The 23,322-nt window shown below is 30.9% G+C and overlaps 2 pseudogenes; one reads left to right on the top strand and one right to left on the bottom strand.

Moving 5' to 3' along the window:
• Positions 1-4,147: 4,147 nt before the first annotated feature.
• On the top strand, positions 4,148-12,059 carry LOC109109849 (annotated as a pseudogene).
• Positions 12,060-12,176: 117 nt separating this feature from the next.
• LOC122143139 lies at positions 12,177-22,210 on the bottom strand (annotated as a pseudogene).
• Between the last annotated feature and the right edge of the window lie 1,112 nt (positions 22,211-23,322).

Raw genomic sequence — 23,322 nt, forward strand, 5'->3', positions numbered from 1 at the left:
AGGCAATCTGCAATTATAAATATATCGAAAAAAAATATGATATGAAATATGTACGGCAAATTGATTCACAAAACAAAATAACATTCGTAATTCTTATTTTAAAAAGTTGTAAAACTGACCATCGCAAACCCCAAAAAAAGCACAAAAACATTCTATGTTACCAAAAAATTTAAAAGGATGCCACGCGTTTGTAAATATGATCTTAGGTTTCGTGTAATCTTTGCTTTGAACAAACCATTTAAACAACTGGAATTCCAAATATGGCATTGTATTCAGATTTGGCGTTCCCACTCTGGTTGGTTTTTTCGTGAATTGATTAACCCACAACTGCATTTGATTTGGGTCTTTTTTGAGGTGAGTTAAATACTCACCATTTCACATTCTTGACCAGGAAAAAAACAACGGTCGAATTTCCGGGGATCCTTTTCCGGACCATACTTTCTTCTATTATGTAAAAAACCCACTTGGTTGTCAAAAACTTACTGAAAGGACGCTTTGGCTGTTGGGAACCGTCGGGTCAAATAGGATAGTTTTAAAATAGTAGCACCACCGGTTTGTTTAAATATCCACGCAATAATAAAATTGATTATAATTACCATTTCGTCCCATGGACCCCTGGAATACGGAGGGGGGGACGTTAAGATTTGATTCAAGCTGACGTGGAGGTCAATGTGATTCCTCCCCGAAACGCGTCACCTTCCGTGATGTGTGTATATTCGGGGATGTAGGGGCGGGGGGATTTTCACGTTTTCAAAATAAATGGCAATTGAATTGAATTGAATTGAATTGAATTGAATTTTAATTATTTATTATTATTACTTTTAAGTTCCAATGCACATTCAGATAACAAGAGGGTAAAAAAAAGTACAAAGGCAAATATTAAAGAAATTGGTTTGTACCGAATTAGAAAAGAACATGTAAAAAGAATTAAAAAAAAACCACACCAAAAAAAAAATAAACACGAAGGAAAATAAACATATACTATTATATATATTATATATTATAGAATTGATTATATAATATAAATTTATTTATTATATATAATAGATATATTATATATAATTATAGATGTATATTTATATAGTAAACTTTAAAAATATTACATTGGTGACAGCTTAGGAAATTTAATGTTTATTAAGCCTTTTGTATATTTTGTGAAACTTCATATTAGAAGGGTTTCAAAAAATCTATTTAAAATTTTATTCAGTGTTACAAAAGCGTCATATATGGGATGGGTTTTCTTAACAAAAAAATTTTTTACTGTGAAAATTTAAAAAAATTTGCTTAAAAAAAATGAAAGTACAGGATAATAAAATGGCCATTTTTGCTTTTTCAGGAAAATAATTATGGGTTTTTGCTTTTCAGAAAAATATGGGTTTTTTTGTTTAATTTTTTTGAATTTTTTTTTGTTTTGTTTTTTTTTTTTTTTTTGTTTTTTTTCATTTTTTTATTTTTTTTTGTTATGTATATTTAAAAAGGATTTGGCTATAGAAATAGAAATATTCAGTATCTTCAACTGATATGTTATAAAAGGTACATTTGTAACAAACACTGTGAATGTATGTAGAAAAAAAATAAGGTAAGTTTGGAGAGAATATTTTTATATTAGCGCTGTCAAATGATTATTCGGAGATTAATCACATCCAAAAATAAACGTTTTCTGTTTCTGTGTAGATAATATATGTGTGTGTACTGTGTATATTTATTATGTATATATAAATACACACACATGCATATTTTTTTTTTTTTTTTTTTTTTTATATTAATGGTAAATGTTTTTTTTTTATATTTTTTTGTGTATATAATATTAAATATAATAATATATATGTATATGCATGTAAATATTTACAAAGTATATACTGTATGGGTGTTTGTATTTATAATACAACATAAATAAATAAAACACAGTACACCCACATATATAGTTATGTAAACAAAAAACTTCTATTTTTTGATGTGATTTATCTCGCGTGATTAAAACTTTGTGAAAAATCTCCCCTTGAAAAAAAATTTTTGATGTGATTAATCGCGTGATTAAACTTTGTGAAATCTCCTTCTGAAAACATGCATACGTGACTTTTATTCGCAGAGGTGTGGTTTGCTTTGGTTGTGGTGATCGTTCATCGGCGGTTCTATGGGTTAATGGGGGTCTAAGAATATTAGAGTTTTTGGGTTTTTTGAGGTTTTAAGGTTATAAGGTTGTGAGAATGTTAAGGTGCGTCAGGTGGGAATGAGTTACCTGCTCTTCTGTGCTCTTTGGGCTCATGTGGAGCTCGTGTTTGAGATGAAATGAGGGTTTGAATGAACAGCATGTGCCGCGTGCGCTCTTCACTGATGATCAGATCAGACACACTGATCAATAAACAGCTTATTAGATGCCTTAACTGATAGATAGAGAGAGAGAGAGAGAGAGAGAGAGAGAGAGATAGTTCAGAGCACACTCAGGGCTTTTGAGAAATCTCAAATGTTTGATCATAAACACTCTCTCTCTCCTTGGTCTTTAAATATGACTGATATTGACAGAATGACGTTTTGTTATGAAACAGGGTGTAATTTTCACACATGTGTTCTGTAGAGGACACCAGAACACACATCATGTTAATCAGGCATTTTGGGGAAACACAAGAAGAAATTATAGCTCAATACTCCTATGAAATGAGATATTCTTAGAAAATGTTGATAAGTTATTATTACTCCCATTGTTACACTTCTTATTTCATTATGATTTGCCCCAAGAACACATTAATATGCAAATTAGATGCAATGTATAGATGCACATATTCCATAAAGTACAGTAGTCTATCAAATCATTCTATCTTTTATAACATAGTTGAGAATCATCTTTGTGCAAAGTTTGGATAAAAATAGGCTAACAACTGATTGGTGGATGGAAAAAATAAGTCATCGTTTTTGCATATACATGCATTTTCAAAAAAAAAAAAAAAATTTTTTGAATAACTTATATGAATAAAATAACTAAAATGTTTTTTCAAAAAAATAAAAAATCATTTCCCCTACATTTTTTATTTTATGCTGCAACCAATGTAATGACATTAAAAATAAATAAATACAACTTTTTTTATGGTTCTCAGGAGGATACACAGAATACTGTACACCAGGGGTTTTCAAGTTTAGAGAAAAACATAATAATATAAAAATAATAATAGACATAAGATAAAAATAAATAGTAAGTAATAATATATAGTAAGTAATAAATATATAGTAAGTAATAAATAATAGAGTATATTGACAAATAAAATTGAGATTAAAATAATAATGATATTAAAAAAATAAAAACAAAAATAAATAATACAACTGATTAAAATAAACAAATAAAAATGAATATGGATAAATAAAAAAATAAATTGAAATAAAATAATGCACAGTACTGTACTATAGTGAGCAGTGTTATTTCAGATTAATTGAGATGCTATTATAGTTTTTATTAATATTTTGAATCAGTTTTTATTTTTTCATTTAGTTAAATGTTTAGTAATTTATATATCTAGATTAACTAAATTAAAATGAGTAATGTTGCCTTCAATGAAAATGTTTTTTTTTTTTTTTTTTTTTAAATGGTTTTAATTTAAATTTTTAGTTAAGTATACTATAAAACATTTGTTGTTAGTTATAACATCTCTGATAGTAATTAGGATTGGAACAAACTTAATAACTTAATACAAACTAAATATTTTCCAAATCATATTTATAATATAAATGTATTTTTTTTTACAGTATAAATTGTTTTTTTTTATAGATGCAGATATACAGCTGGCTTTTAATTTAAGAATGGGGGTCCCTCACTTCAGAATGATTATATTTGGATTTCTGTGCCATCTAAAAACAAATTGACTGTATATTTAATTGGACTAATGGAAATAAATCAGACGTCAGATCTGATCAAAATGAATGCAGTTAGTCTCGTGCCTGCATTGTTTTGATATGCTCTCATTGTATATTTTTAACTAGCTCATCAAAGTCACATAAAAAAACCTCAAAAAATATTTGCAATTCGTTTACAAAAATACACATTTCAAAAACCTCAAAAAAAATATTATTTTGAAAATAATTTTAAATTAAATGAATAAAAATCAACAAAAGTCAACACATAAAATAAATGAACATACATTTCTTGTGTTGTGCAGTGATGCCGGGCCTCAGCTGTAGGTTTTATCAGCACCGCTTCCCCGAGGTGGAGGACGTGGTGATGGTGAACGGTGCGCTCCATCCTGAGATGGGTGCGTTAGTCCAGTTCTGCTGGAGTACAACAACATCGAGGGCATTGATCCTGCTGAGCGGAACCACAACTGTCCCGCAGAACGCATCCGCTCATCCACCAACAAACTCATCCGCATCGGACGCAACGAGTGCGTGGTGGTCATCAGAGTGGACAAAGAGAAGGGTGAGTGTGTGCGGTCTTCCTTCAGTCCATCAGAATACCTCGATAACAACAAATCACTGTTTAAAACTGTACATGAATCGTGCTTTTAAAAAGCAGGAACTCACAGGGCGCTACAATATTATGGTCTTCCTTCAGTCCATCAGAATAAAAAACAATTTAAAAATACATGAATCGTGCTTTTAAAAAGCAGGAACTCACAGGGCTGCAGTATTATGATAAAAATCATTACTTTCACTTATTGCTCTTGATAGTGTAATAATGATCGACATGTTCTTGTTTCACAGATGGTTCTTTGACTAAACTAAACAGCGCTACTAAACTCTTGTCATCGCTGACTAACCGAACGCCTCTGATTGGCCGTTTGCATCCATAAGCTCAACAGAAACACGTGTGATTGGTTGTTACTCTAGTCTAATGCAACATGCGCATTTCTAAATGTAATTCAGCAAATTGACAGTTTTCATTCATTTTCATATTTCATTTTAATCGTGACAGCCATAATTGTGCAGGGTCAGTTTTTTGCCGCTTTCTCTTGTATTTGTGTGGCATTTTTGTCCCAAGCTCCCATTAATTTCCAACCCCAGTTTTTACATTTGACCATTTCGAGGTGTTTTTCTTCTGTAGGATACATTGATTTGTCCAAGAGAAGAGTGTCTCCTGAAGAAGCCATCAAGTGTGAGGATAAATTCACCAAATCTAAAACCGTGAGTATGCATTTAGTTTAGAAAATGGAAGTAAAATTCTGTTGTTGTTTTGTGTGTGTGTGTTTTGAAGATGTTGTGGTCGCTATGCTGCAGGTGTACAGTATTTTACGGCATGTGGCTGAAGTGTTGGAGTACACTAAGGACGAGCAGCTGGAGAGTCTGTTCCAGCGAACCGCTTGGGTGTTTGACGAGAAATACAAGAAACCCGGATACGGGGCCTACGACGTCTTCAAGCAGGCCGTGTCGTGAGTGTTCACGGAGGAAGACTTTCAACTGAACATGAAAATGTTTTGCTGATTTTCTGTCTTGTTTTATTTCCAGCGATCCCGCCATCCTGGACGGTTTGGATCTGACAGAGGAGGAGAGGAACGTGCTCATCGACAACATCAACAGACGCCTCACTCCACAGGCGGTCAAAATCAGAGCAGGTATTCATCATAGAAACGTGTTGAGATCATTCAAAGTATTTGAACTTTTTTTTTTTTTTTTTTACATGTTTTTTTGTTAATTTAAATGTTTTATTAAATTATCTTTGCTATCATATATATAATTATTTATTATTATTTTTTTGTTAGTTTTATTTTTTTATTTGTGATGTCAAACAATAATCACATCCAAAATAAAAGTTTTTGTTTACATAAATATTATGTGTGTACTTTGTATATTTATTATGTATATATATATATAATATATATACTATATATATATATATTATATATATATATATTATATATTATATATATACTATATACGCACACATGCATTGTGTAAAGTTTAAGGGATAATATGTTTTTGTTTATATATAAAATATTAATATTTATATATAATTTATATTTGAATATAAATTGATGTGATTAATCGCAATTAAACGTTTGACAGCACTAGTTAATTAGTTATACTATTATTATTTATTATTTTTGTTTCGTCAGTCATCCATTTAATCGTTTGACAGCACTAGTTAATTAGTTATACAATTATTATTTATTATTTTTGTTTTTTAATTCATAAATTTTTAATTAAATTAAATTAATTAGTTACTGTTAAACACTGTTACTTCCATATATTTATTGATTTTTTTTACTTCTCTTTTCAAATATTCCCTGCATTTTATTGCATTTTTCAAATGCAAAAAGTCTGAGGCTTCAGTAATTTTGAAAAAAAAAAAAAAAAAAAATTTTTCCCATATTATATACTTACCTGGGGTTCAAAAAGGGTTCATTAGGAAGTTTTTTCTTTTGCACCCAAAGAGAGAAATCAATTACTTTTTATTCACCAAAAAACTGGGTGGTGGACTATTTCATAAGGCACATATGTTTACAAAAAAGCGTTCTCTATTTCAAATTAAATTTTTCAAATAAACTGGGCTGGTTTCTTTTGAACTTTTTCCTTTTCATCAAGGGAAATCCCATCCTGGGAAAGAAAAACAAGTAATCCCAACCAAAAAATATCTGTTTTCATTCAACTGGATAATAATAATAGAAAAAAACCACGTTATTTTTTAAATGTTTACAGAGTTATTTTCACATTTTAAAAATATTTTTTTTTGAAAAACCCCAAACTTTTCGAACAGGAAGTCCTTTTATATATTAAAAAAACAGCAAAAATAAATAAAAAAAATCTTTAACTACAATCAGTACTTCTCAGATCCGTTTGGAATACTTGCAGTGTGAACGGCAAAAACAAAATGAGCATTTTTATCAATTGCTTCTTTCCTTTTTTAATGCTATTTTTGAAGTTTCAAAAGGAAAAAAAATCAATTTAATTAAACATACATAAAAAAAGCAGGGGATTCAAACTTTAAAGTAAATCAATTGAAATATTAAAGGGGTCCATAATAAAAGTTTCTTAAAAAAATATTAAAAATAAAAAGATTAACAAATAAACAATACAAAACATTTGATTAAAAAAATTAAACATTATAGTAAAAAAGAGTAAAAAAATAATATATAATTTTTGTTCTCCCTTTTATTCAAGTGCACATTATAATGGGCGGTTCCATAGTATGTTTAGCCACTGATGGTTTGGGGATTGTTATTCGCGTCGAGAAAGGGACGCGGGGGGTGGACATGTGACAGTTGGCGTGTTATGGATATGAAGGCATTGGGATGCTTGTCAAAAACCGCGGGGACGGCTCTGAAGGGCGGGGCTTAACTGCCCTCCAACACCCGGGGGGACGGTGGCAAATTTGCCAATTTCCAAGCGTGCGTTTTTCAAGCTTCCTGTATTATTCCTGTCTGCTCTGCCAGGGTTCCACAGGTGCTTTGGGCAGATTCTGGTGTTTAAAACGTGTGTCCTTTTCCTTTCAAGAACAAAGAAACCTGATAGCACCGCCACGGATACGTTCATGCACCAACAAAAACCAAACACTGGAAAGGCGCACCGAGGGGGTCTTGTCAAGGTTGCTCCACCAGGGACCATGGTACCCCGCCATGTCCAAGGGAGGCGGCCATCGAGGTGAGAAAAAACGAAGGGAAGGGTTCATTTCAATGTCCAGAATGGGAGGGGTCGGGGGCCACCTGAGGAAGCTTTCAGAAAAATGCACTAACATTTTTTGAGTTTTTTAGACCCTCTCTTTAAAAAACTTTTTAAAAAAGGAAACCAAAAATATAATGGCAAATATATATTTGGCACCCAGTGTCTAAAAAAGTATTTTGGCTTATTACTTTTGATTCATATTTAACAAATATTTACAGAATTAACAGTTTAGGTTTGAGGGTGTACCTTTTTTCCAAAAAAAAACCCATCTGGGAAGGGGACCAATACAACGAATAGAAAAATAGTGTTAAAAGACAATGAATATGGGAATACAATGAAACCAGAAAATATGATTATGCATATTTGATATTAAAACTAAATAAAAAGTTTAACCAATAAATTAAACCCTACAAAATAATTAAGAATTACTATATGAAATTAAGATTGACTATTAAAAATAAAAAAAAGTGGTTTTTAAACAAATAATTATTAAAATAAATAAAGGGCATTTAACAAATAATTTTATAAAAAAACACAAAATGGCTTTTAAAATTAAGTCAAAAGTACACATGAGTTTACAGTTCTATAAGGTGAGTAGAGAAAAAAAAAATTTAATTAAAAAATACAATTGCCCACAAAAATATCTGTCATCTGCAATCGAACAATTAATTGGGATTTTAAATGTAATATGATTTTATTAAAAAATTAAAAAACGATTTAAAAAAAATGGGATTAAAAACAAATAAAAAAAGAAAAACACAAACTAATACAATTTAGTACAATACTATTTAGCGAGTAGGAGGGGAAAAAGACAAAAAACTATAATTATATATTATATATATATTATATATATTTATTTTTTTTTTTTTTTTTTTTCAGATCCACATTTGAAAACACCCTATGAAAAAGGGTCAAATTTGGCTTTCTTTAAAAAAACTATATAACCTTTTTCCTTCTTTTTTTTTTTTACAAATTGCCCAGTGTACTAATAGCGGAATAGGAAAGTAAAAAATAGGCACACAAAAAAAAAAATACCCAATGGGCCCCCCCATATTTTTATAAAAAAAGGTAATTTTGCTCTGGATTTGGGCATTCTCATGCTGGATGTTTGTTTCCTTTTGCCAAAGGCCCAAGGTGGTGCCCACGGGTGTGTGGGGGGTGGGGACCACAGAATTGGAGGGGGACAGAAAACTGCAGCGGCACGGCTGGGAGGCGGGTCTAACGGAGCGAGGGGAAAAACGCAGGAGGTTGGAAACGGCGATGAACGACGGGGCGGGGGGGAGGAGATGGGAGGGCCACAAAAAACAGACCGGGGAATAGACCCCAACAAGATTGCTTCCCAGCACAGAACAACACCGGTTCAGATGGGAACTGATTGCTGCTGCAAAGTTCACATTTTACCACAAACATCATTTGAAAGCTGATTTTTCGAACCGGTGGCCTTTTTTCAAAACCCCTTCACAAGCTATGAGGGGGGAAAAAATAAAACATGTTAAGCTTGATTCCACCACAATGCAGGGAGGGACAGGTGGTGAACTGGTGTTTCTCTGGGAAGGTGAAAAAAAAAAACCCCCCGTGTTTCTCGCTCTGCTTCGGGATCTCAGGGTAAAAAAAAATTGTCTGGAAAAGTTGTTGTTTGGGGAAGTTTTTTGTATTCTTGGCCCATTCTGTATTTTTTTAACCTACTGGGGAAACATTCTGCACGAGCGACTGTTTGTCCATAGTACTTAAAACAAAAAACGGTATGGGGGACAACTGGGTGAACATTTTATTCAAAAAATCTCTCTCGTAGTCCCAAAAACATAGAGGTGAAGTGTACAAAAACAAAAAAAAATTTCCAATAATTTAAACCAAAAAAAATATATAGAATTATAGTTATAGATTTAAAAGTGATTTTTCAAATACCAAGTATCTAAGTGACATTTCAGCATTTTTTTAAAACTAACAAACAGAACCTAACAAAAACAAAAAAAAAAAAAAAAAAAAAAAATACTTTTGATTTGTAAGCATGCAAAAAATTACTTAAAATGTTTTTTAGACAAAATCAAGTTTTGTTGAGGAGGGGAAAAAAATTCCCACAAATATTGTGATTCATTTCACTGTTAATCAGCATCTAAAAAGTTAATATTTTAGATTCATTATTTAATTGCTTGACTGGGGGGGCCCTAACTGTTACTCAGTAGCATTTTACTGTAATTATAATTCATTCACAGGCAAAAAAACAAAAACATTATAAAAAAAAGTTTTAAATTTCAATAATTCATCATATTTAATAATGTTCACTTTAACACTCATTTTACTGATTTTCCTGTGCTTATGTTTATTATAATTTACTAAGACCAAAACTTTTTTTTTTTTTTACTTGGAATAAATACTGAAAAATAAAATCAAATATTTATATATATTTATATATAAAACTTACAATTTAAGCTAGTTGCACAGGCAACTTTTTTAATTTTCATTTTAACTTGAACTTAAAACCTAAAAAAAAAGTAATGAGCGTTCTTAGTCGAAAAAAACAACGTAATTGGTTGTTTTTTTCTATGAAAATGTAAAATGCAAAAAAAAACACCGATATAAATGAAGAAATCACTTGTGTAAAATGCAAAATCTTCTAGGGATGTACGATTCACTCAAACTCAAGAATTTGATTCCCTGATTCAATTCACACGGTTTTATTTTTTGAAACAAAATGAGATAAAATTATATTTTAAGATAAATTTATAAATTAAATTGATTGTCCCTTTAGTATTGCTTGGACCCAAAATGCTGCATGGTTTTCTTTGTGAAATTGAAAAATAGTAAAAACCTAGAAGTAATTATTACTAATATAGGCACAACTTGCAATATTATTGCTCTTTTGTTGGTTTTGATTGCTTCTGTTGTCCTCATTTTGTTAAGTCTCTTGGATATAAAGCACTGCTGTTAAATAAAAATTAAATATAATGTAAAACAATGTAAAGAAAAAAACCATTGATAATTTTAAACAAACAAGCCCCAAATCAAAAAATTAATAAAAAATACAAATACAAATCTCTTCATAAAAAAAATTAAAAATAAAGGACCCATTGGTCTTGGTGCTCTTTACATTTACAAATTAGGGGCAACCACTGCATTTTAATTCACGATCCAAAAAAAACGTTAGATGCTGCATACCTGCAACCATGACGCAGTTTTTTTCATTTAAATTATTTAAATGTAATAATTGTTTGGAAAATTTGAAAGCAAAAAAATATGAATTTTGAGCCAGTTTTGTGAAAAAAACTATAACATAAAAAATACGACTGAAACATAAAGAGCCAGACGAGCTGAATGAGACACAGATTCACTCTCTGCCATCAGGTGGCGCTTAAACAGAATTTTTCCTTGGTTCTGCTGTAACACGAAAGCACTTAGGAACACTGCAGCAGTGGGCCGCTTAAAGCGTTTTCCTGGTTACGCGCTGTAAACAAGCACTTACGGAAACCACGCAGCAGGTGGCGCTTTAAAGCGTTTCCTTGGTTACCGCTGTAAACAAAGCACTTATGAACACTGCAGCAGGTGGCGCTCTTAAAGCGTTTCTTGGGTTACCGCTGTAAAACAGCCACTTATGAACACTGCAGCAGCATTGGCGCTTAAAGCTTTCCCGTGGTTACTGCTGTAAACAAAGCAGTGCTGCACTTTTTGAACTTTAATATGCATTATACAAAAGAAAAATTACAATTTAAACTCTTCTAAAGACTGTAACTTCCCGTCAGACATGCATTCATATAAACTCCCACACCTAAATGAATCGCGATTTGTTTTGCATCTCAACCGATTTGAATCGTCACATATTTGATTCGATTTTCAACCAGCTCGTGGTTAATCGTTACATCCCTAAAATCTTCCCTAAATAAGTATACTAATGAATCACTTTATACCCTGAAAATAAACCATGCAAAGTCCATTTTTATACCAAAGTTAATATTCAATAATTTTACTGTTGCATTTGGCCTGTTACAAGTAAACATGCATGGAGTGAGGTGCAGCTTCAAAGCTGAGACCAGGACACATTAAAATGCACACAAAGATTTTACAAAAAAAAAAAAAAAAAAAAAAAAAATTGGAATCACTTTTATTCAAAACACATCCACTGATAAGTACAAAAACAAAGAATATGTGTTTTTTATGTGTATATGTTTTTCGAGAGCTTCTGAACAGTGTCGGGGTCCAATCACAACTGCTTTAGTTTTAGTGAAACAACTGGGAAAACGCTTTGGTTCGGTTGGTGAGAGCGACCAAAAGAAGAGAAACTTTAAAATCACAACCCAAACCAGATTGGCAATCATTACAGTAACAATTTACAAATGGCTTCCTCACAGAAACGAGCGCTAAGCGGCCGAGACGTAAGCTACGCTGAAGACGGATTCAACAGAAGGCACCCTGAGAAACCAAACTGCCTCTTCCTCTCTCGGCGCTCGTCGCTGCTGCTCTGTACGGAGGCGTCTGGGACGTGAGAAATCAAGGGGCTCAATACGAATTAAACTCCAAAGGTCGAGTTTTCCCCAAGTTTTTGAAACCTAGATGAGCCTGTCCGGCCCAAGCGGGAAGTAAAAAGCAAAGTCATGGGCTGTTCATTTCCCGAGGCCGATCTTCTTGGCCTTCAGATTTTCGTAAATCAATAACCTCCACATTTTAACGATGAAGACCTCGGCCTCTTCATCCAGCACCCTGAGGAGACGAGGGTAACGAGTTCGAGTGTGAAGTCGTTGGAAATACAACTTAAAAACTGTCTGAAAGAGCAAACTTACCATCGCAACGTCGTCCAAGATGCCTTGAGGCGTGCCGTGGGCCATAACCTGAGGACAAACATCAAACATCATCTGCTACTGACATTTCAAACAGATACTGCATTTAATACTGGATGAATTAAACAATTTCAGTATTTCTACATTAAAATTTCATTGCATTAAAAAATTGTTATGAATAAAACAAACTGATCGACTATTCAAATATCGTATTTAAATTTATGAATTATATATATTTTAATTGTATTCTATTAAAAGAAACTGATTAATATATTCAAATATATTGCATTTAAAATATGGATTTTTAATAATTCTATTACTTTAATAATGATAATGAGAGTATTTTTTTTATTTATTTTTTTGTTTTTTTTTTTTTTTTTTTTTTTTGTGAAATATATTTTGAATGTGTTTTTTTTTTATATTATATTTGAACATATTTTTCAGTTAATTTTTTATTAATAAAAATTCATTTAAATATTTTTATTTTTCATTAATAAAAATCATTTAAATAATAAAATAAAACGATTCAATTAAATACTGTGAAAACAGACTCAATTTATTTTTCATTAACAAAAATGTTTAAAAATACATTTAAATTTTTATATTTGTCATTAATAATAAATTTTTTTTTAATGTGTTTTTATGTTATATTTTTTTTTTTTTAATTAATATAATTTATTTAATAAAATAAAACTATTCAATTAAATACTGTGAAAAGTCAATTTATTTTTCATTAAAAATGTTTAAAAATACATTTAAACACTTATTTATGTTAAATTTTTTGAAAAAAAATAATTCATTTAAATACTATATTTTATTTTTCATTAAATAGTAAATATTTTTTAAATGAAATAATTCATTTAAATACTATTTGTATACATTTAAATCTTTAATTATTTTACTGTTTTATAAATCAAGTACAGCATTTAAGGGGGAGGTCTAAAGCTATTTCTTGCAGTCTGAGTCATTCACACCGGTAAAGAAATAGTTGGGTTCTCATGCTAAACATGATAAAAGTTTCAAAAAACGATTTGGACGTATGACAGGGCATCATTCTGAAAGATGTAGCAATTATTCCAATTCAGCGCTCAGAAACCGAACAAAACATCTTACCTTGGAGCAAACAAAGTCAACTAATGTGGCTTCTTCTTCACCAATGTACTCTACGATCTTCTTATTGATCCACGGTCGAATTCGCTTCTCCATAAGTGTCTGTGAACGGTGGAAATAGTCAGAAACAGAAGTTATACATTAAACATATGATTTCAACGATGTGGAGAAAACAGACTGAATCCTGGAACTCAGTCATATGAAAAAAAATAATAATTATGCAATAATAATAAAATCACTTAACACAGTTTTTGATAAATTATTCTGAAATTAAATCCTGAAAAAAAAAAAGACAATACATATTTAGTAAAAAAAAATAATAATAAAAATTAAAATAATATATATTATTATTAATAAATATTATATATTGTGCATATATATATATACAGTATATATATATTTTTTTTTTTTTTTTTTTTTTCTTTTCTTTTCATAGAGCCCTTTTATATAAATAAACAAGTAAATTATTAAGCTGTTAATGTTTTGATTAGAAATGCCTTTTTGATTATTAAAAAAATAATTAAACCATTAAAATAGAATATTGAAAAATCAAAAAAAAAAATTGGGAAAAATAATTTTATATTATATTTTTTTTTTACACTTAAAAATTTTGTTAAATTGTATAATTTTCATATCCCATTATTGTAAAAATTTTAATGAAATTGTTTTTAATTTTTAATTTTTAGTTTTACATTTGTTATATTTATTCTAACTATTAAAAAAAAAAATAAATAAGAATTTGTTTGGGAAAATATAAACCTTATCAAAACTCTTTTAATAATATATATATAGATATACAGATTATATAAAATATTAAATTCCTAATAAATTGTTTAATTTTCATGATTTAATAATCAGACATGTTTCTGATGAATATCGAGCATGACTCTGACCGTGTCGACGACGGACCAGTCCAGAGGGTAGTTGAAGAGCTCAGGTTTGGCAGTGGGAATCTTCTCGATCAGACTCTTGATGTGTTTGCGCTTCTCTTCTGTATTGACTCCTTATTTCCGCGGCCGCCACACTCATGTCTACCTCCCTTCTCCTCATCCTCGTAGGTCTAAAGGCACCAGCTTCCTCTTCCGAGGCGCCTCGTCCACCTCGTCGTCGTCAAAGCGGTTGAAGACGCTCTCCGCCGCCAGCTTCTTCCGCTTGGCTACACTGGGCTGTCCTGGGCTACCGGTTGGACCTTATGATGGGATACAAACAAACTCAGCCAAATATCACTATACAACTAGTTTTGTTGTTACATAATGAAAAAATAACTATGTAAAATAATTCATTTAAATACAATATTTACATATCCATTTATTTTTCATTAATATATAAATTGAAATATACATTTAGACAATATATTTGTATACATTTATCATTAATTGATTTAGATGATATATTTGCATACATTTATCAATTAAAAAATAAAAATATAAAAATAAATAATCATGAAAATAAAAATTAATTTTAATACTACACTTGGACATTTCTTTTAAATTTTTATATAAAATATAATGTATATTAAAATACTATATTTAAAATATATTTATCCATTATTTTTCATTAATTAAAAATTATTAAAGACAAATTCATTTACAAATGCTAAACTTAAAATGTATTTATTTTCATTAGAAAAAATATATATTTCATTTAAATGCCACCATTTGACTAGATTTATAAAGTTAGGTTTCATTAACCTAAAAAAGGAAAATAAAATCATTCATTTAAATACATTTCTTTTTAATTTCATTAGAAAAAATAAATAAAAATTATTAATTTAAATACTACACTGCATTCCAAATTATTATGCAAGTGACATATCAATAGGATTTCGGTACAATAAAGAGTCAGATTTTTGTTTGTGTGTTTTTTCACATCTTTTTAGATAACTTTAGAAAGCTCTTTCTTCCTCACCATATTTCATGAGAACTGTGACTTGCTTAATAATGTGGAACAACCTCTTTAAGTAAGGTTCCATTTACCTCAGAAGACCTCAAACTATTGATCAGGCCTGTCTGAGATTGATACCAGTTATCTAAAAAGATGTGAAAAAAAAAAACCACACAAACAAAAATCTGACTTTTTATTGTACCGCAATCCTATTGATATGTCACTTTCATAATAATTTGGAATGCAGTGTATATTGGAAAATTTGTAAATTTATTTTTCATGAATTCAAATGATTTAAAAAAGGAAAATAAACTAACTTAAATATTATACTCAAATATATATTTTTTAATTTAAATTTTGATTATACTTATTTTTAATGTATATTTTTCATTGGATCAAAATGTATTTAAACAAAATGCAATTCATAAACGAATATGAATATCTGAAGTATTATTTATAAAACAGAAGTAATAGAGTGACTTGACTCAGTTGCACGATTCGTATTTGTTATTGGCCGTCACATCCGGATCAGAAACCTCTGTGAACTCAAACTCACCTAGTTTGAGGCTAAGGGCCCGTAATCTTGGGCCGGTTCTCCTCTTGGAGCGGGACCTCCGGCGGCGAGTTCCTCATGAGGGATGATGAAATGCCGCAGGGCGACATCTTCTCTCGGCGTGTGTTGGGCGAGGCGTTTTCCCCCCGCCATCGCTGAAGACACTGAGGGGGCGAAACCGTTGATGGGCCGCATGGTGGGTTTTTTGTCGGCAGGGTTTTTCCACCTCCTCTGGGTCCTCTAAGCTCCTCCCCCTTCCTCTACATCATCGTCTGGGGGACATGAGCGTGAAGCATGAACGTGAGCTTGAGCGTGAGCGTGAGCGTGAGCGTGAGCCTTGCGCCGGTCTCTCTCCCTGCCTCGGTCAACCTCTTCTCCGAGAGGGCTTGTGCGGCTCTCTCTCCTCGGCTCGGGCCTTCAGGGGCGGCTGCCGCAAACGCTCTGCCTCCTCCTCCATCTGACCAACACAAGAGCAAAACAGAGAAGCCACGAAACACCAGTCAGCACTGAGACGAATCACTAAAAAAAAAATTATTTGAAACAAGTATTTGAAAAGCTGAAGACGACAAATAGTCCCATGAAACACTGAAAAAAAAAATAAAAAAAAAAAAAAAGTATGATTTAAACCTACTAGTTCAGTTATTATGACCAATATTATAAACAAAATTTATGAAATAACATTTAAATATAATATTTATCAATCTGTTTTTCATTAATTAAAAAATAATAAAATTATTTCATTTCGATACTATACTTGGATATATTTATCAATTTATTTTTCAATACTTAATAAAACAATAAAATTACAATTGAATAAAATAATTGATTAGATTTAATTTATTTTCATTAATAACAAATGAAGAATTTAAATGAAACAATACATCTCGTTTATATTTGTATCAATTTAATATATAATAATTAAATTAATAAAATTGAAACATGAAATTAAATTATTTCAACTCTATACTTCGATACATTTATTTTTCATTCATTAATAAATGATTACTAAATTACTAAAATAATTTAGATGAAATAATGTGATTCATTTAAATACTACATATGTATATTTTTTATCTGATTGATATGCATTTAAAAGTGCATTTCCATAACTGCATCTGACTATCTGAAGTGTCTCTGGGGCTATGCTCTGTTTACAGGCCTAGTTTTTTTTGTTTTTTTGTACCCCATCTCCTCTGTTTTGATGAGTAGTAAGTGTGTGAGTCATTGGTGACGGAGCAGTACTCTCACCCTGCGCTGAATCCGCAGTAAGAGCGTGAGTCATTGGTGGCTAAGCAGCCTCTGCCTTATCTCCTCCATCTCTTCCTTCTCCCGCTTCCTGTCAATTTCATCCAGCCCCGTCCTCCTTCCTCTCTGTCCCCCGCAGACGGCTTCTGAACGAGCGCTTTCCCCTGCTGAAGAGCGCTGCCCCTGCAGGCATTTGGGTGAAGTGGTCTATTTTTGTGACGTTGTGTTAGTTTCTGTCATTATGATATGTGGTGTAGTGAAATCATGTGTTGTAGTTTGGTTAGTTTTGGTAATTTTGGTAGTCTTCCAGAAACTCCTTATTTGGGTCACGTGGTCCCTTTCCTTACGCCTGAGAAAACCATTAGACAAAACATTCAGTCCCTTTAAACAAATTCCCTACACTTTATTTTTCCATCTCGATTAAATTAATAAAACAAAAAAAAAAAAAAATCATAATCATAATATACTCATATAAAATAATATAAATACCCCCTATAATAATATAAATACTATAAATATATTTCAATATTATATTTAATATATTAATTTTATTTTTTATTTATTATATTTACCACCTTATTTTTCGTTAAATAAAATTAAAATAAATAAATTATTTATTTAATTAAATTAATTTAATTTAATTATATTTGTTTGTATTTATTTATTTATCTTTTATTTTTGGTTAAGGAAATCATTACATTTCAATTACTATATTTGAATATATATTTCTCACCAATTTTTCATTATATAAATTATTAATAAACAAATTCTGGTAATATATTATAATAAATTGTGGTAAAATATTTTCATTATATAAATTATTAATAAACAAATTCTGGTAATATATTATAATAAATTGTGGTAAAATATATTTACCAACTTTTTTATTCATTTAAATACTATATTTGAAAATATTTTTTCATTTATTTTTCATGAATGTAATAATTTAAAAAAAATATTATATTTGAATATATTTCTCATCAATTTTTCATTATATAAATAATTATGAATAAAAAAAGGGGAAAAAAAAATTAAATACCATTTAATTACTATATTTGAAGATATTTACCCTTTTTTTCAAAAAAATAATTTTTTTAAAAATTATAATATATTTCTATCCCCCCGTGAAATAATCCCAAATAAATACTATATAATTATATATATTTAAAATTAAATACCATATATTAGATTATATTTATCTATTTGAATACAAATAATAGTTTACAAATAATGAAATAAAATAATTATTTTCAATACTATATTTTTATTTAAATTATATTGTAAATTTAATATTAATTTATATCTGAATATATTTATCAACTTATTATTCATTAATAAAATTAGATTAATAAAAATGCAATATTTGAATACAGTTATCAATTTATTTTGGAAACATTCTCCATAGTATCCATATATTTAAGATCAGGCTGAAATGCAAATTTAAATAGATTGAGAAAGAAGTAGTTGACCATCTCCCGCCGACGTTCCTCCTCTCTCTCCATCTCCTTGCTGTAGTCTCTGGCTTTCTTCCTCTCTCTGAGCTCCCAGTTCTTTGTGGGATTTGTTAGTGAATTTAAGTAGTTTATGTAATATATCGGGTCAGATTATATAATTTGATAATGTGGTCTGAGAGTATGAATACTGATACTGATACTCTTTGTTTCGCAGCTTCCAGACGCTGTGGAGTAATTAAAGAAGGTCCTTCTTTCCTCCCCCTCTTCCTCTCACGATCCACGTATCTTCCTCACGATCACGTTTCTTCTCCTTATCTCGGTCTCTATCGCGACTCTGTTCTCTGAAAAATAGCTGAAGTTTGAAAATTTTACTGTAGACCAGAATAGACACAGAATTTCAGTTTTTGACTCTAAAACTGAATGTGTTGGAATAATAGAATTGTTGTTAATAAAATGATTTTAAATTTTTTATATTTTTGTATTTATTTGAATTTTTTTTTATTTTGTAAATATAAATAAAATGTTATACAAATGAGATGCACAAAAGTTGATAAAATATAAATAAATAGAAATAGAAATGCTAATAAAGAAAACAAGATGAATATAAATTAGAAAATGTCACTATAAATATATATTTATGAATAAATACCTTGCTAAAAAGGTATCAATATATTTCAACAATTTGTATAAGTAAATAGAAATGTATAAATAAAAAGAATTTAAAATGTTGATAAACTGACATGAATATAATTGAGAAAATGTTGATATAAATATAAATGTAGGGCTGGGCGATAAATCGATTTTATCGATTAACTCGAATGTGTAGTTGACATCGATTTGTTTGAATGAAAATGGTTTTTTTTTTTTTTATACCATCCGCCGGCGCCCCCTCAGGCCGGGCTCCCGTAGTTCAGAACCCTTACTCTTTGTCCCCCCAACCGAAATTCTTGGATATTGTCTAAATTTATGCATCTCCGATAAATAGCAATTTTTCAAAATTAAATTCTTACATTCTTCTTAATTTTATTAATTTTATTTGGCTAATTAAAATGTATTATATATAATAATCAAACCTTAGCAAATCTAGCCTACCTAAAATGCAAAAACTGAAGAAGTGTATTTGATTTTCATGAAAATAGCTGCCGGTTTTATTCTTGTTATCTAACGGTGTAGACACAGTTAGGGACACTGTCGGCTCTATTTACAACAAGATGGAGATATAGACTAGAAATATATTTACACTTCTGCTCTGTCCTACGTCCATGACACTGACTCACTGCGGAGTTGGGCAGTTTAATCTTAACACTCTTAACACCGAGTGTGCACATGGATGGTTAGATGCATGATGGGCTAGTATAATCTTTCCAGCATTAAGGTAATACTGCCTTTTTTTTTTTTTTTTTTTTTAAATCATCTCTTGTCTCAGTTACAAATTTGACTGGTAAATGAATAAAGAATGATAGCCCCTTTTGTATCGCATTGCATTGCATATCAGGGATGACAGATTGATAAAAAGACATGCTTTTTGTGACTAGATTTAGCTTTTTGATACTTTTGGCGGTAAAAGTGGCTCTCTGATTGAACTCTGCCCTATCAGTGCAGTCTCCCATGAAAAAATACCTCAAATAAATAGTAAGACCTTTGACAGTCTTCCAGACTGTATCCAGTATGATAAGAATGTTATGTTACATTTTTATTTTATGTAACGTTTTCTTTTTCCACGGTTTACAAATGGCAGGACCTGCCATCTTGTCTTTTTTGGCTTGTTGTTTCTGATTGCAATTTAACCTGAAGGGGGAATCCAGATCAAATCCCAGAAGGTAAAATTCAAACAAAATAAAGTTAAACTTTTTTTTGAACAATTTCTTTGTCCTTTGAATATTGATTTTAAGTAGGGGGAAAAAAAAAATCGATTTAAATCGTAAATCGGATTTTTTGTTAAAAACAATCAGGGATTTTTTTTTTAGGCCATATCGCCCAGCCCTATATAAATGTTTGAATTAATACCTTGGTGAAAGATATCGAATACAGATCAACAATTTGTGTATTTATAAATGGTCATAAATATAAATATTTATAAACAAGTGTATAAATATATACCAATGTTCATAAAATAAGATAAAGATTAATATAAATGTTAAGATAAGGTTAAAATATGTAAATGTATTTAAAAATATAAACAAAATTATTCAAAGGTAATGTATAGACCCATTGATCACAAGTGATGACTAGGGATTTGTCACGATTCACTCAACTCACCGATGTGATGCACACGATTTTTTTTCATAATTTTAACATTTTTTAATTTAAGACTATTTAGAAATTAAATGTGTCCGTTTATATTATTGGCTTGGACAAATGCTGCTTCTTTCTTTTGTTGAAATCTGGAAATACCTAACCTCCTAGAATAATATACTAATATAGCACTTGCATATTTTGCTCTTTTGTGGTTTTGATTGCTTCTATTGTCCCCTCATTTCACTGTCACTTTGAATAAAAGCATAGCTGCTAAATGACAAAATTTTAATAGTAATGTAAATAACAAAACTAAATTGACGTTTTAAAACAAACCCCTAATCAAATAATTAACACAAATAAAAGAAATCTCTTCACTTATTACAAAACAAATATACAAATAAGCTTTGTCTGTGCTTTTTCCTTTACATTTAAAATAATAGAGGCTACGACCTCCATTTTTTTCATGATCCAAAAAAGATGCTGCCTACATGCAACATGACATTGTTTTTTAATCTAAATTAGCTCCTTGTACCTAATTTCAAAACACCCCCCAAACAAAACAGAATGATTTGACTTCAGTTTTGTGAAACTATACATAAAAATATTCTGCATGAACTGTCAGCTTCTTCCCCTTCTCCCACCTTCCTTCCCTCCCTTTTTCTCCCAGTCTCTTCTTCTCCTGGGAGCTGAACGGACGCAGATTTCACCTCTCTACCAGCAGGCGGAGCTTTTAAAGCGTTTTCCTCCCTTGGTTACCGCTGTAAAACACAAGAAGCGCCCTGCACTTATGAACTTAATATGCCTTATACAAAGGCAAGATGAACCGAAAAAAACGCCTCCCCTAACTTTCTCTCGGATCAGTACAGTTCCCCTCAGGACACTACCTCATATCAACTTCCTTCCCCTAACTGAATCCACCGATTCTGTTTTGCATCTCAACCCCATTGATATCGTACATCATATGTTTGAACCCGATTTCTCAACCGCTCGTGTTAATCGTATAATCCGTCGGTGATGACCTGCTGGTGAAATGGTGGGAAATTTGGAAGCCCGTGAATACATTCAGGAAAACAACAAGCACTTGGCGTCCTCGTGTACCTGGATCGACTGCGGTCCTCCCTTTCCCCTCGCCTCATTTTTCCTTCTTCCCCTCTCTCGCTCCTCTTCTTTTCGCTTCTCCTTCCCCCTTCCCCTCCCTGTTCTCCTCTCTTCCGCTTCTCCCCTCCCCCTATCTCTCTCTCTTTTCCTTCTCTCGGTTTCTTTTCTCGCTCTCTGTGTCGTTGTTCGGGCTCCCTCTCGCGCTCCTTGTCTCTCTCCTTGCGTTCCCGCTCCAGCTCCTGCCTCTCCTTCTCCCTCTTCCCCTTTTCCTCTTCCAATTTGTTCGCGGGAAACGGAGGAGTTTTTCAGATTAGCGCGGCTCATCCACAATACAAGAGTCCATGATACACACCCTCACTCTAAACTTGAAGTGGTTTACAGTCCATTCACTATGGCACTCATACACAGTCTGAGACCAATAATCAATTATATTCATCACATAACGCGCAGTCAAATTTTTGAACTTAGAAAATGAACATTCGTCTCAGTATTTTGATTTTTGTAATGCCGAGAAGCACTACTGAACAAAACCTTAGAGATCATTTTTCCTCCAGCATGAATCGAGAGCAACACCACCTTAGCTTCAATGGAAGCAAAAACATCTACAAAGAGTCGCAGGATTAATACCGATTTGATTAAAACATAGATTATTGCAGAATTTTAAAAGTGAAGTCTGGTAATTTTGATTTTTAATTCTGAGTTTGCAATTCCTGTTGGTTTTTGGTAGTGAAACAAAATTACACTCTTCACTTTTAAAATGTTCTTCATTTTGTTCACATATGTTCTCCGGTTTCTGCAACTTTTTTTTTCTGAAACAAGTCGCAATTACCTTTTTTTATTTTTAATTTGTGGTGAAAAAAAAAAAAAACCTGAATAGCAAGGATGTCAATTCAAAGATTCAGAGCAAAAGTCTACTGCCAAAATATAATCGTGGAATATAGAGTTTATTTCTTGCAATATCTTATAATTGTGAGAAAAAAAGTCTGAATTTTAGAAATTTTAAACTCAATTGAAAAAAAAAAAAATATATATAAAAAATAAAAGGTGCGAGATATAAATTTGGAATTGCAAGTCAACGTCTGCGAAACTATTTCATCAATTTGATTTCATAAACTTGCAAACTTTCATCTTATTTGCATCTTATATAATTGCAAAAAAAATAAGTGAGAAACTTTTGTGTATTGCGAAAAAATAATTCAGACTTCATAAAAAGTTAATCGTCTAGATTTTTAATAACAAATAGCTAAACACTTGAATGAGTTTCTCACAATCATATATATTATATAAGCCAGAATTGTGAGATTATAATTTCAGACCTGTGAGACAAAAAAAAAAAAAAGTTCTAATTTTTAATATGAAACATAATGTTGAACTATCTCATACGCTCATA

This window comes from Cyprinus carpio, unplaced genomic scaffold (assembly GCF_018340385.1).
Source record: "Cyprinus carpio isolate SPL01 unplaced genomic scaffold, ASM1834038v1 S000000902, whole genome shotgun sequence".
In the NCBI taxonomy this organism is placed as follows: domain Eukaryota; kingdom Metazoa; phylum Chordata; class Actinopteri; order Cypriniformes; family Cyprinidae; genus Cyprinus; species Cyprinus carpio.